General features: G+C 51.4%; 1 protein-coding gene across 15 annotated transcripts in view; it reads left to right on the forward strand.

Moving 5' to 3' along the window:
• EPB41 (erythrocyte membrane protein band 4.1) overlaps window positions 1-15,667 on the forward strand; it is a 232,715-nt gene that overhangs the window by 9,812 nt on the left and 207,236 nt on the right. For 8 of the 15 annotated variants that reach the window (XM_062190803.1, XM_062190807.1, XM_062190809.1 and 5 more), the window contains exon 1: window positions 15,323-15,429. The exons of 2 other annotated variants lie outside the window; for them this stretch is intronic. The gene's annotated coding sequence lies outside the window, so the exon portion shown is untranslated. Of the gene's footprint in view, window positions 1-15,322; window positions 15,430-15,667 lie in introns of those variants that run through there. 5 more of the 15 variants (XM_062190813.1, XM_062190814.1, XM_062190818.1 and 2 more) reach the window with 1 other exon arrangement.

A 15,667-nucleotide genomic window follows, 5' to 3' on the forward strand; every position in this document is an offset into this window, starting at 1 on the left:
TGTGTGGCCCTCCATCATGCACTTGCCCTCTCTGCACCTCAGTTTCCACCTCAGTAAAATGGGTCCAGCAGGCCTTCCTTGCAGGGCGGGGTGGAACTTCAATGAGATAATCCCTACACATGGCCTGGGCTAGTGTCTTCATGTCATGGGCAGCCATAAAAGGAGCTACAATTAAATTGTCATTATTTGGACCCCTTAATTGCAGCCACACCCACTGCTTCCCCTGCCTCGCCTGGCAGCCAGCTCTGGCCAACAAAGGAGGGAAAAGATTAAGAAACAAGCCCAAATCTCCAGAGGGGTCCTGGCCCCGTGCCTAGTAGGCTGCCCTCCTACCTCTGCTCCCCTTTGGCCTCAGGTCCAAGGACTCTCAGTCCTGAGGCCTGGGCCCTCCGTGGCTGGAGGCCAAAACCAGCCACAGGCCCTGAAACAGGGATGAATATTTGGAAAGTATGTGGCCTTATGTCCTCCCCCGACCCCCGGAAGCTGATAATTAGGCCCCCATTTCCCTGGTGCTTGGGAAAAGAGTGAGCGTGATGTCCTGTATCTCTGGGGGTCCCGTGGTCAGGGCAGGGCTGGATCCCTGAGGGTCCTGGATCATCCAGCAGGTGCTGGTCACCGAGTGCCTTTGGGTCCAGAGCCGGTGGCTGATGGTGCAAGGTCAGGGAGCTGGAGCCCAGGTCTCTTGATCCCCAGTGCACTGCCCCCTGCACAGGTGTGGTGCAGTGACCTTGGCTGTCACTTTACCTCTCTGAGCCTCAGCTTCTCTGCTGCAGAAGGGAGAGGATGGGAAACGGTGTGACTGAGGCTGCAGGTGGTCCCTGGCGGCACTAAGCAGTGACTGTTAACGCTGTTGTCACTACTGCCTCTCGAGAACCTTCTGCCCCATCCCTCCGCAGGTCTCTAGACACAGCATATCGATAAGGCTTCCTAGTGAACAGACACACCTGATTAAAAGCTCAGCACCTCCTACTGGCCCGTCCCAGCGCCTCCTCCCGCGGCCGGCTGGGGCAGTCTCCTGCAGCCCGCTCTGATCCATTGGGTGCTGCTGCGGACGCTTGGGAAAGCAGAGGAAGCAGATGATCTGCGTTACCCAGGCCTGGGCTGCAGGGGCAGAGGTGGATTGGATGACACCAGACTCCTGCAGGGGCTGGGGGGTGGGCCCCAGAGGTCCCATAGGCTGGAGCACGGGCCACCGTGGGCGAATCATCTGCCGTCCCTGAGCCTTCACATTCTGATTTGTGAGAGAGGAGTGCATTGATGTGAGAGGTTTCTAATGCAGGATTACGAATAGGGATTTGGGAGCTCACAGCCCTGGTTTAAATCCTAGCACCACCCCTTAGCAGCCGAGGGACCTCTCACAAGCTGCTCTTCCTCCGTGAGCTTCAGATTTCTCAGTTACCAGATGAGATAGGTGCTAGCACCTCCTCGCAGGATTATTTAAGGGTGAGTTAGATAATTTGTGTGAAGCGTGCACTCCGTGGCTGACATGCTGGGCTTGTTGTTTTTCTGTGATTAGTTGAAAGCCGATCAGAAAACAGCTTGCTGATACGGCAGGGCTTGGGGAATGGGTGGGATTCATTCATTCACTCACCAGTTAATATTTTTTTTTTTAAGATTTATTTTATTTATTTGAAAGGCAGAGTTAGAGAGAGAGAGAGAGAGAGAGAGAGAGAGAGAGAGAGAGAAAGAGAGAGATCTTCCATCTGCTAGTTTGTTCTCCAAATGGCCACAATGGCCAGGCTGAAACCAGGAGCCAGGAGCTTCTTCTGGGTCTCTTATGTGGTTGCAGGGGCTCAAGCACTTAGGCCATCGTCCACTGCTTTCTCAGGTGTATTAGCAGGGAGCTGGATTGGAAGTGGAGCAGCTGAGACTCGAACCAGCGTCCAAATGGGATGCTGGCATCACAGGCAGCACCCGTTGTGCCACAACGCCAGCCCCTCCCCCAGTTAATATTTAGGATTTGCAGAGACAAAAGGAGCAGGAGGCTGCAGAAGGGGCCTCAGACAGACCTGCCCCTTCTAGCTGTGTCGCGTGAGATCTTCTCTTCTCCTACCTGGGTCTCAGTGCATCACAGGTAAAATGGGGTGGACGGGGAGCAGAATGTTCCTTCCAGAGCTGTCCTGAGCTTAAGAGCAACACAGCGGGTGCTGAGCCTGCGTCTGATTCCTTTACCCTCCAGCTCTGTGTGATCGCCTGCAGTCACATCATGACTGTCTGCCCTTAGGCACTCCCAGCGGCACACTTCCACCCCAGGGCCTTTGCACTCGCCGGTCCTTGGGCCTGGAATACTCTAACCCCAACCGTTTTCTTGACTTGCTGTCTTTTCTCCTTACCTGTGTGGTTTATGTGACACCCTCCCTCCTGTCAGTTTCAGCACTCCTTCACCCCCTTTCAGGCTTGTTTTCTTCGCAGCACTTACCACTCTTGGACACTTGTTATTTGTTTATGACCTGTCTTTTCCCGTTGGAATGGACGCTCAGTGATGACGATGACGACTTTGGTCGGCCCTGTTCAGTGTCATATCCCTTATACCTAGCGGGGTGTACGGCACAGGGTAGGTGCCCTGGCAGTATTTGTGGAGTGAACTAATGAATTAAGGAAGCCTCATCTGGCTTTAGCACGGTGCTGAGCACGTAGTAGGTTCTCAATACATAAATGTATGACAGGAAGAGAAAGCGGTCATCCACCCTTCCATCTGACAGATAATCCTTTGGCTGGGTCAACCCCAGGCCCTTCGGCTGCTTCTGCTTTCTGCCAGGGCATCAGTTTCAGCTGCAGTGCCCAAATCTTTTGTTCCTGAGCCTGAGCTATGCAGAATTTCTAGTCGGGGCTGCTTGGCTGTTGGGCCCACAATGGTGATTATGTCATTACTGGTAATTAGCACTTAGGCCCACAGGATCCAGCTTTGCATTTTTCAGCAGAAATCCCAGCGGACAGCTGTGCTGGCCAGTGGGGGCCCAGGCCTGGAGCAGCTTCCTCTGGAGCTCCCCGCTTCCCAGCTCTGGGTCTGACTTGGGGAGACCAGAACAGAGGGGCCCAGAGGTAGGGGCGCGTGGGTCCCCAGCTTAGCTGCGGTCCTGTGCAGGCTGTGCCTCCATTCCTGGCCTGGTGTAGAGCATTTCCCCCTCCTGGCCCAGGGGAGCTAGTGGAGGAGGGTTACACACATCCGGCGGGCGAGGCATTTTCTGATGCTCTGGATCCAGGCACTGTGAGTGGGGGACATGAACAACGGGCTTGAAACTGGGAGCCTGGGTTTGAGTCTCTCTTAGCTGCTGACTTGCTGGGAGACCTCAGCACACCCACTGTTCTGCTGGGGGCTCTGCTTTCTCATCTGTCGAAGACAGCTGGGCGTGCTTGCTTGGCCTCCCTGGGGAAGAGAGGCAGGCAAGCGGAGTGGGCAAGGCGCTGGCTTCTGCAGTCAGACCTGATTTCCCTACTATAGCCCTTCCTAGCTGTGTGACAGTGCGTAAATTACTTTACTTCTCTGATTTCCATTCCCAAAGCCAGAAAATGGGATTTAAACTTTGTGCCCACTCCATAGGGTTGTTGTCAAATTTGAGAAGACAGTGTGAGTTAAGTACCTGACTTGTAGCAGCGCTGTGCCCAGCATTGTTGGTATTATCATACTAACCATCATGGAAACGAAAGCAAGCTGTGACGGGTGAGAAGGGCCAGGTAGACGTGAGTTCAAGGCCTAACTGACACGTGCTTCCTGGGTGATCTTGGGGGCGAGGTTTTCTCTCCTCTGAAATCCTGCTTCCTCGTGTGTAAAGTGGGAATGGTAGTGAGAGCCTCGTCAGGAGCCGCTGTGAGGGTCAGGGACATGCTGCACAGAAAGTGCTTGGAACGCTGCTCAGGAAATCTGTGCCGCGTGTGCTCACGTCCAGGGAGGATTTCGCCTTGGTGTTGAGGATTTTTTTTCTGCTTGGTTAATAGATTTTTTTAAAAAAGATTTTATTTATTTATTTATTAGAGAGGTAAAGTTACAGACAGAGGGAGGGAGAGACACAGAGAGAGGTCTTCCATCCACTGGTTCACTCCCCAAATGGCAGCAACGGCTAGAGCTGGGTGGATCCAAAGCCAGGAGCCAGCAGCTTCCTCTGGGTCTCCCACGCAGGTGCAGGGGCCCAAGCACTTGGGCCATCTTCCACTGCTTACCCAGACCATTAGCAGAGAGTCGGATCAGAAGAGCGGCAGCCGGGACACGAACCAACACCCACATGGGATGCGGGCACTGCATGTGGAGTCTTAGCCTACTACACCACAGCGCTGGCCCCTTATAGCAGATTTAAAAGAAAAATCGCACTCAGTGCAGGTTTGGGGCTTTGTGATCTGCAGAACCCTTTCACACCTTCCCTACCCCCCGCTGCTACCCTGTAAGACAGCCTGGGTAGGCGTGGCCACCTCCATTTGGCTGGTGAAGAAAGCAGAGCCCATAGAGCCCGTCGTGGACTGAGTGTTTGTGTCCCTCTAACATGCACAGGTGAAGCCCTAATTCCCAATGCTGCTGGATTTGCAGATGGAGCCTGGGGGGTGGGGCGGTGGTGATTAGGGTGAGAGGAGACCTTGAGGGTGGGGCCTCCATGTGGGGAGGAAGAAGGTGGCCGCCTGCAAGCCCCGACGGGAGGCCTCACCAGGATTGGACCGAGCTGGACCCTTACCCTACACTTGGAGCCTCCGGAACGCTCAGAAAATCAGTGTGGTTACTTAAGGGCCCGGCCTGTGGTATTTCGTTATGGCAGCCTGGGCTGATGGAGACTAGTGATTTGCCCAGAGTCCCACAGTGAACATATGGCAGATCCAAGGCGGCAGTGTATTTGGCATCTATATTTCTCTTCCTTCGCTAAAATGCTCCAGGTCACCGACTGGGAGATTGGACACTGAATGCCGAGTGCTGGCTGGGCTTAGGGACTGTCCTCCTGCAGCAGCTCCCGAAGGCCCGGGGCACAGGTTGACCGCAGCCATGCCTGGGTACCCAGTACCCTCTGCTTCCCTGCGGCTCCCTGCACAGGTCCATGCCTGGGTACCCAGTACCCTCTGCTTTCCTGCGGCTCCTTCTCGGTCCTCTTCCCCTCCAGCCTGACTTTAGTGACTGCTTTGAGAGGGATCTCAGCTAGCAGTTTGCCCTGAGCCTCTCTGTGTCTCTTGGGGAGCTCTGGAGGACTCGAGTTCCCTAGGGATAGAGAATTAGTGGGTTAAGCCCGAGGGAGCTTGAAGCTTTGCAGGATCGGGGTCATTAGGCTCACCGAGCTCACCGCAGCTGGTGAGAAGGGGGGGTGGGGAGGGGTTGGACGCAAGGCCCTTCAGTCCCTCCTTGGATGCTCCAGGGCTACAGTCCAAAGCTGTCACAGCAGCCTTTCACTGGGGTCTTGGGACAGATGTGGTATTGCCCGTTCCTATCGTTTCCAAGTCGCTTTCCTGAGAGTGCTGTGAACACAGTGTGGAGTAGGGGATGGGGATATCACACACACCCAGTGTCATGTGTGCAGTGGGGCAGATCACTGAGCATTTCTAGTCTGTGGTCTCTTCCCCTATAATTGAGGCTGATAATACTTTGCAAGTTTGCTATGAGGCTAAATGCAACATTGTGTATAAGGCACTTAGTAGGTGGGTCCTTCAAAGCATTTGTGGAACAACAGAATTAAAAGATAACTTTATTTTGGTGCAAACAAATTTTGAAACCACTGCATAGTTTTTTAATAATATGCATTTTCCAGAAATGTTTTAAAACTATAATCAGGGGCCGGCACTGTGGCGCAGCAGGTTAATGTCCTGGCCTGAAGTGCTGGCATCCCATATGGGCGCCGGTTCTAGTCCTGGCTGCTCCACTTCTGATCCGGCTCTCTGCTATGGCCTGGGAAAGCAGTGAAAGATGGCCCAAGTCCTTGGGCCCCTGCAGCCACATGGGAGACCTGGAGGATGCTCTTGGCTCCTGGCTTCAGATTAGCACAGCTGTGGCCATAGCCATCTGGGGAGTGAACCAGTGGATGGAAGACCTCTCTCTGTCTCTACCTCTCTAACTCTTTCAGATAAATAAAATAAATCTTAAAACGAAACCTATATTGAAACATTGTTATCATGTAATAACTGCACTTTTATGGGCTACAGTGCACTATTTCAACACCCGTATACCGCGTAAACTGATCAAATCAGGCCATAGCTTCCATCTCCTTATCCCGCCTGTATGTTTGGAGGCTTCCAGCTCCTCTCTCCAGGTCTTCATACAGTACATTTTTATGAACTACTATTGTCCCACTGTGCTGGGGAACAATAGAACATGTTACTTCTATCAAGCTGTGTTTGGTACCCTTTATCCCACCTTCCTCTTCTCCCCTCCCCCCACACTGCTCACCCTCTTAATTGCTACCCTAAGTTCAGATCAACTTTTTTACATGAAAGAGAATATGCGGTATTTATGTTTCTGTGCCTGGTTTATCAGACACTTAGCATCACTTATAATAATGACCTCCAGTTCTATCCATTTTGCTACAGTAGTCAGGATTTCGTTCTTTTATGTGGCTGAATAATATTCCTTTGTGTGTATATACTACCTTCCCTTTATCCATTCATTCAATGATGGACACCTGGGTCGATGCCCTATCTCGGCTGTTGTGAATGATACTGCGAGGAGCGTGGGAGTGCAGGTATTTCTTTCATATGCTGATTTCATTTCCTTCAGATACATGCCCAGAAGTGGGACAGCCGGGTCATGTTGTAGATCTATTTCTAGCTGTCTGAGGAACCGCCACCCTGTTCTCCACGATCGCTGTGCTAATTTGCACTCCCACCGGCTGTACAGGCGGCTCCCTTCTCTCTGCATCCTCACCAGCATTTGCTGGGTTTTGTCTTTTTGATAGAAGCCATTCTGACTGGAGCGAGATGCTAGCTCATTGCGGTTTGGACGGCAGTGATACTGCGCATTGTTTTCATCTCTCTGCTGGCTGTTTGTGTTCTTCTGAGAAAGGTCTGGTCAGATCCTTTGCCCATTTTTTTAAATGGATTTTTTTGTTGTTGCTGCTGAGTTTGTATTTATTTATAACTTTTTAATGTGAGATAGAAAGAGAGAAACAGAGGGGGAGAAGGAGAGAGGGAGAGAGAAAGAGACAGTGAGAGAGAGAGATAGATAGAGAGAGAGAGAGATCTCATTGGTTGTTTCAGTCCCCAAATGCTTGCACTGGTTAGATGGTTGGATGGGACTGAAGCCAAAGCTCCCACATGGGTGGCAGGGACCCAGTCACCCCTATCACCACCCCTCCCAGCATCTGCATTTAGCAATAAGCTGATGTCAGGAGCCAGAGCCAGGTATCCAAACCAGGTACTCTGCTGTGGAAGCAGGCATCTTAACTGCGAGGCCAAAAGCCCAACTCTGTTCAGTTTTTCGAGTTCCTTATATATTCCACATGTTAATCCTTTGACAGATGAATAGTTTGTAAATATTTCCTCCCATTCTGTTGGTTGTCTTTTCACACCATTGATTGTTTCCTTTGCTGTGTAAAAGCTTCTGAGTTTCTTTTCTTTTTCTTTTTTAAAGATTTATTTATTTGAAAATCAGAGTTATGCAGAGAAAGAAGGAGAGGCAGAGAGAGAGAGAGAGAGAGAGAGAGAGATTGGTCTTCCATCTGCTGGTTCACTCCCCAATTGGCTGCAATGGTGGAGCTGTGCCAGTCTGAAGCCAGGAGCCAGGAGATTCTTCCGGGTCTCCCACATGGGTGCAGGGGCCCAAGGACTTGGGCCATCTTCCACTGCTTTCCTAGGCCGTAGCAGAGAGCTGGATTGGAAGTGAAGCAGCCAGGACTTGGACTGGTGCCCATATGGGATGCTGGCACTGCAGGCGGTGGCCTTACCCGCCATGCCACAGCCTCAGGTCCCCTGAGTTTCATATCAACCCATTTGTCCAATTTTGCTTTTGTTGGCTGTGCTTTTTGGATCTTTTGCAAAGATCATTGCCTCTACTGTTGTCTTGAAGTGTTTCTCCTGTGATTTTTTCTGGTAGTTTTACAGTTTTGGGTCTTACATTTATATATATATTTTAAAAATTATTTATTTAAAAGTCAAAGTTACAGAGAGAGAGAGAGAATTTTCCATTGGCTGGTTCACTACGCAAGTGGTGACAATAGCCAGGGCTGAGTCAGGCTGAAGCCAGGAATCAGGAGCTTCATCCAGGTCTCTCACATGGGTGGCAGGGGTCCAACCTGGGCCATCCTCTACTGCTCTCCTAGGCCATTAGCAGGGAGCTAGATTAGAAGTGGAGCAGCTGGGACTTGAACCAGAGCCCATATGGGATGCTGATGTTGCAGGTGGCAGCTTTACCTGCTATGCCACAATGCTGGCCCCACATTCAGAAGTTTCATTCATCTTAACTTGATATTCTTAAAATTTTATTAACTTATTTGAAATACAGTGTGACAGAGAAAGGGAGAGACAGAGAGAGAAAGAGTTCTTCCATCTGCTGGTTCTCTCTCCAAATGGCTGCAATGGCTGGGACTGGGCCAAGCTGAAGCCTGGATCCCTGAACTTCATCTATGTCTCCCACATGGGTGGCAGGGACCCAAGTACTTGGGCCATAGTCCACTGCTTTTCCAGGCACATTAACAGGAATCTGGATTGGAGGTGGGGCAGCCAAGACTCGAACTGGCACTGTAATACAGTATGGCAGTGTTGCAAGTGGTGGCTTAACCTATTGCACCACAACACCAGCCCTTTGAGTTGACTTTTGTATGGGGTAAGAGGGAGGGATCAAGTTTTAGTCTTCTGCATATGGACATCCAGTTTTTCCAGCAGTATTTATTCAAGAGGCTTTTGCTGGTGCATTTCCATCAGCTTTTGAAGACCTTTGTATGTGCCTGGCACACAGCAAATAACTCATATAATATGTAGTTGTTATTATTGTCTATAAATTTTCTCTTTTTAAATACATTTATTTATTTAACTTACTTGAAAGGCAGAGAGAGACAGGCAATAATCTGTCGCTATTAGTTCATTCTCCAAACACCTGTAACAGGCATGGCTGGGCCAGTCTGAGGCCAGGAACCAGGAATTTAATGCCATTCTTCCATGTGGGTGGCAGAGACTCAAGTATTTGAGCTATTAGCTGGTGTCTCCTAGGGTGTGCACCAGCAGGAAGCTGGAATTGAGAGCGGGACTCTAACCCAGGCACTCTGGTATTTGTTGTGGGCATCCCAAGTAGTATCTTAAATACTGCACCAAATACTTGTCTCCAGTTATTTTCTTTTTAAAGATTTATTTATTTATTTTGGAAGGTAGAATTACAGAGAGAGAGACAGAGACATAGAGAAATATCTTCCATCCGCTGGTTCACTACCCAAATGGCTGCAATGGCTGGAGCTGGGCCAATCCAAAGCTAGAAGCCAGGAGTTTTTTCTGGGTCTCCCATGTGGATGCAGAGGCCATATGCTGCTGCTTTCCCTGGTGCATTAGCAGGGAGATGGATGGAAAGTGGAGCAGCCAGGACAGGAACTGGTACCCATATGGGATGCAGGCACTGCAGGTGGCAGCTTTGGCTGCTATGCCACAGTGCCAGCCCCTATTACTATTTTTTAAAATTATTTATTTATTTGAGAGGTAGAGTTACAGAGAGAGGGAGAGACAGAAAATAGGTTTTCCTCCCATTGGTTTACCCCCCCAAATGGCCGCCATGGCTGGAGCTGCGCTGATCTGAAGCCAGGAGCCAGGTGCTTCCTCCTAGTCTCCCATGCGGATCCAGGGGCCCAAACACTTGGGCCATCCTCCACTGCCATCCTGGGCCACAGCAGAGAGCTGGACTGGAAGAGGAGCAGCCGGGACTAGAACCCAGCGTCCATATGGGATGCAAGTGTCTACCAGTCTCTGGGCCTATTTCTTAATCTGTTTACAAGTCAGTAGCTTGGGCTTGATGATCTCCAAGGGCCTAACAAGTTCTAACATCCTGTGAGTCTAGAGGCTTAGGGGAATGCCTTAGCCACCATCCAGCAGATCTGCTTTTACAATTTCAACTTCTTTCCCTTTTGCTCCCTGTTTCTTGGAGTGTTTCCATGGTAACCATAATCTATAGATTTTAACCACATTTAGTTTTTTTTTTTTTTTAAGATTTATTTAAAATTTTTAAAGAGAGAGAGAGAGGTCTCCCATCCGCTGGTTCACTCCCCAAATGGCCGCCATGGCTGGAGCTGTGCCAATCTGAAGCCAGGAGCCAGGACTTCTTCTGGGTCTCCCATGTGAGTGCAGGGGCCCAAGGACTTAGGCCATCTTCTACTGCTTTCCCAGGCCACAGCAGAGAGCTGGACAGGAAGTGGAACAGCTGGATCTTGAATCGGTGCCCACATGGGATGCTGGCGCTTCAGGCCAGGGTGTTAACCCGCTGTGTCACAGCGCCGGCCCCACAGAGAAACTCTTTAAGACAATTTTTGTTAAGCAAAGTGCATTCTATCATAGAAGTTAAAACATGCTCTGTTATTATTTTTTTTCTTTGAGAGTCAGAGAGAGAGAGAGAGAGAGAGAGTGTACGTGTGTTCCTATCTTCTGATTCACTCCACAAATGCCTTCAACAGCCTAGACTGGGCCAAGCTGAAACTGGGAGCCAGGAGCTCAATTCAAGTCTCCCATGTGGGTGGCTGGAGCCCAGTTTCCTGGGTCATCACCTCTGCTGCTCAGGGTTTGCATAAACAGGGGACTGAACTCAGGAGCTGGAGTCAAGAATTGAACCCAGGTAGTCTGATGTGGGATGCAGGCACTCGGTTAAACACCCACCCTCTGTGTTTTCAAATATGAAAGACAAGTTGTTTGTATTCAATAGCAGCACTCTCTCTGATGGGTTTCTTCTGACTTTATTGAAAGATGACTAGAACAGTTAGTGTGGTGTGCTATAATTTTTAAAAAATGCTGTAGCCAATGCATTCTTAAAAGATCATGGATGTAATTTAAAGGATGTTTGCCAAGTTTCATTTATGAGAGAGAAAAATAGGGAGCAATCTAAATCAGGTTAACTAAATTTTGGCCTAGCCATTTGTACTGTTAAAAATGATGACGCAGGGGCTGGTGTTGTGATGCAGCGGGTTAAGCTGCCACCTGTGACACCAGCATCCTGGCTGCTCCACTAACCATCCAGCTCCCTACTAATGACCTGGGAAGGTAGCAGAAGATGGCCCAAGTGCTTCAGCCTCTGGCACCCGTATGGGAGACCTGGGTGGACTTCCTGGCTCCTGGCTTCAACCTGGCCCAGACCTGGCTGTTGCGCGGACTTTTAGGGAGAGAACTAACACATGGAAGATCTCTCCCCACACACCCTGCCCCATAGCTCTGCATTTAACTAAGTAAATAAATCTTTAAAAAAAGATGCAAATATTCAAAATATATTACTAAGTTCAGAAAGTTCCAAAACAATAAGTCTAAATTCTTATTTTTACTTATTTATTTAAAATGCAGAGACAGAGACATACAGGGAGATTTTTGTAGGTCAGAGTCAGAAACCAGGAACTCAACCCGGGCCTCCCATGTAGATGGTAGGGGGCCACGTACTTGAGTTGTCAAAGGCTGCCTCCCAGCGCGCAGCTTACCAGGAAGCTGAAATCAGGAGCGGAGCTGGGCTTGGTACCCAGACTGAGGGCATCCTAAGTGGTTGTCTTATTCTTGCAATTTGACCCTTTTTACCTATAAAATAAGTAATTTCCTACAGGTAAATTAAAAAGTATAAGAAAAAGTATTAGAAAAGTCTCCTTCCAAAATATTGGTGGTAGTTATTTTTGATTGGAGGCTTTGTGGTGATTTGCATTTTTCTTTTTATTTAAATGTACTTTCTAGGAACAGTTCAGGTACTTGTAATAAAAACAATCCCCTAAAAGGCATTCCACTGGATGAACAGTGCTTCTCATGTTGCTATAGCTTCTTTATCAGTTTTGTTTACAAGGTCTAAAATGACTGCACTTTGATGACCAAGGGCAGGATGGAACGCCATTCTCTTCAGGTACTTTTGGTACCAGGATTGGTTTTTAGTTCAGTAGTGACTGCTCAGAACGCATCGTGGTGGGCCCGGCTTTTCAAAGCCTTCTTCAGCTCTTGTTGCCCTCTACAACAAAGGTTTTCCGTGAGTCCTATCACTGGGGCCTCAGGCCAGCTGTGTCTCTAATCTGCCCACGGCCCAGATTTGGATATGGTTCAGACTCTAACTGTTCCCCCACCTTATCCTTGCTTTCTTCCAATCTCATCTCTTCCAGGTCATTGGAGGCCTCATCTCTCCTCCCTGGCCCTGCCTACTGGTCACCACCTAATTTCCCCATCTAATTTCCCCCTTTTTCGTGCAGCTGGTGTTTGCTTTTGCTGAGCTCAGTTTGCAACGGGGAAGGATTAAGACCCTTTCATGCATTTTCTTTCTTTTTTTTTTTTTTTTTGCTTAGTGCCCTTGACTGCTCCAGGGGCTAACAGGCAGCCAGCAGGGCCTGTATTCCCTAGGAGGGAACAGGAAGGGTCGTGGGGGAGTTAGTGGTGGGCTCAGCTGGCAGGCGGAATAGAGATGGCCCCTGGAGACCCCCTCTCGGGCCTTGGATCATGGCACAGCTGCCACACAGATGTAAACATGGAGCTGAGCTGTTTCTGCCTGGGAAATCAGCCTCAATGATGGCGGTTGGGACCACCAACCTTGGTACTGAAGGCAGCCTCTGCAGGGTGAGCTGGGAGCGGGCATCTGGTCTGAGAATCTGGGAGGGCAGGTGGGTTCATTACTTAAAGCCCCACCCCTGTGTGTGATGGGCCCAGCTAAACTCAGAGAGCAAGCACTTACTCTAACAGGTGACGGTGCATAAGAAAGATCCCTCATGTGAGGTTAGTACTTTACAAATCCTTTCCATCTCTACACTGAGAATTAAAAGTCAGTCTTAGAATTCAGGTCTTTCAGATTCTATTGCCTGGGTAACAGATTTTGGTGTGGTGTTGAATAGCACTTTGCATTTTTTTTTTTTTTTTTTTTTGACAGGCAGAGTTAGACAGTGAGAGAGAGAGACAGAGAGAAAGGTCTTCTTTCCGTTGGTGCACTCCCCAAATGGCCGCTGCGGCCGGTGCGCTGCGCCGATCTGAAGCCAGGAGCCAGGCGCTTCCTCCTGGTCTCCCATGCAGGTGCAGGGCCCAAGCACTTGGGCCATCCTCCACTGCCTTCCTGGGCCACAGCAGAGAGCTGGACTGGAAGAGGAGCAACCAGGACAGAATCCGGCGCCCCAACCGGGACTAGAACCCGGAGTGCCGGTGCCGCAGGTGGAGGATTAGCCAAGTGAGCTGCGGCGCTGGCCTGCACTTTGCATTTTTTTTTTAAAAGATTTATTTTATTTATTTGAAAGGCAGAGTTACACACACACAGAGAGGTCTTCCATCTGCTGGTTCACTCCCCAAATGACTGCAATGGCTGGGCTGGGCCAGGCTGAAGCCGGAGCCAGGAACTTCATCTGGGTCTCCTATGTGGGTGACATGGGCCCAAGCACTTTCCCAGGTGCATTAGCAGGAACTGGATTGGAAACGGAGCAGCTCAGACTCAAACCAGTACTCATATGGGATGTCGGTGTTGCAGGCCATACTGTTTTTTTTTTTTTTTAAATATTTATCTATTTTTTTAAAAGGCAGAGTTAAAGAGAGAAAAAAGCAGAGAGAGAGAGAGATCTTCCATCCACTGATTCACTCCCCAATGGCCGCAACAGCCAGGGCTGGGCCAAACTGAAGCCAGGAGCTTCATCTGGCTCTCCCATGTGGGTGCCAGGGGCCCAAGGACCTGGGCCACCCTCCACTGCTTTTCCAGGGATGCTAGTGGGAAGCTGGATTAGAAGTGGAGCAGCCAGGACTTGAACCGGTGCCCGTATGGGATGCTGGCTCTGCAGATGGGAGCTTAACTCCCTGTGCAATGGCACCAGCCCGCAGGCCATAGTTTAATCTGCAGTGCCACAATGCTGTCCTCAGAACTCAGAATCTAACAGTGGCTCTAAGTTGCTCTGGTTTTTTTTTTTTTTTTTTTTTTTTAAGAATAAATAATGAGAGAGAGAAGAGAGAGATTGTGATTCCATCTGTTGGCTCATTCCCAAATGCCTGAAACAGCAGAGACTGGGGGCTTGGCTGGGAACTCAATCCAGGTCTGCCATATGGTGAGGGAACTCTGTCACCTGAGCCATCACGTTGTCTCCCAGAGTCCGCGTTAGCAGGAAGCTGAAGTCAGGAGCTGGAGCCAGGAACCTAACTCCAGTGTGAAGTGTGGCCGTCTTAACCTCCAAGTCAAACGCCCAACCAGAAACTAAGGCACAGGGGAGACCAGTTAGGGCGGGCTGGAGACTGGCAAGTGAACCCAGGCAGTCCGAGCTCAGAGGCCGAGCTGACATCCCGGGGACAGCTTAGCCGGCGTTTGCAGGCTCTGATGGTTTCAGTGTCCCGGCTTCAGTCTCCTTATCTCAAAAGAGGAATACCAGAACCCATCTTACCTTATAAGCATCACGCTTCAAAGAGCCTTCTTTCTGCCCCGCGGAGCGGCAGCCTGCGGAGACCCGCCTGGTAGGGAGCAGAAGGGGCCTCTGAAACCACTGGATAGAAATAAGTGCACAGCAGGCATTTGCCAGAGCAACGCTGAATTCCGCCGAGGCCAGTCTTTATGATTCGGAGAGTGCTAGGGTGAATTAGGAGACTCTTAAATGCAGAAAACAGGCGGAATTACGGCGCGGCCGCAGCACTTAGCTTCCAGTCCAGGCCCCAGTGTCAGCACAGCTGCCGGGAGATCATGGAATGACAGGGAGGGAAACCGAGGCTCGTACCAGCTGAGTGCCTCACCTGGGGTCGCCAGGTGCCTCGGGGAGCAGCCTCTAACGTGAGTTCCCCTTTCCCGAAACTTCCAAATCTAGGCCTCGTACCTGGTCCTCCGCCGGAAGGAAAAGGCCGCCTCTCCGGCCCGGGCACTACCTGCCTCATTTCCCACGTGGGTGCTGCTCCATGCCTGGTTCGAGCTGCGCGTGCGCACACGCGGCCAGCCCCTTGCTTTTTCCCCCTCTTTCTTCCCCTCCCCTCTCCTGACCCAGCTAGGGGAGGGGGGCAGACGAGGGAGCTAGAACTTGGCCTCAGCCAATGGGCTGGCGGGCCGCGGGCCCGGCCCCCTCCTTCCCTCCGGCGCGGCCCAATAGGAATTTACTACAATGTTGTGGCGAGCGGGAGGGGGCGGCGGGGGGGGGGCCCGCGCGGGCGGGCGGGCTGCGGGCCGGGCCGGCCTCGCCTCGCGGAGGGAAGGCGGGAGGGCGCGCGCTAGGGCTGCTGCTCGCTCGCTCCCTCCCTCCCTCAGCCAGCGGGTTTAGTCAGCCAGCAGCCCGCAGGCCCTCGAGCCGCAGAGGGCCCGAGCCTCGGACGCCGGCGCCTCCTCCTGCCATTGTTCGTCTGGCCGTAGCAGCGGCGGGCGCGGGAGCCCGGGCCCGGGAGCGACCGGTGAGGCGAGGCGGCGGCGGCGGCGCGCGAGCCGCGGTGTGGGGGGCGGGGGGCGCGCCGCGGTCCCCCGAGGGGACGGTCCTGGCGGCCGCTGCGGCGCCGCAACCTCTTTGTCTGCAGCCCCCCGCAGGCCCCGGGCTGGGGGCGCCAGCGGCACCGTGGAGGGGCCTCGTTCGCACGCCGGAGCGCTGAGGGGCAGGGCCCGGGACGCGGGCTTGAGGAGCCGCTGGAGGGCCGG

This window comes from Lepus europaeus, chromosome 5, assembly GCF_033115175.1.
Source record: "Lepus europaeus isolate LE1 chromosome 5, mLepTim1.pri, whole genome shotgun sequence".
NCBI lineage: Eukaryota > Metazoa > Chordata > Mammalia > Lagomorpha > Leporidae > Lepus > Lepus europaeus.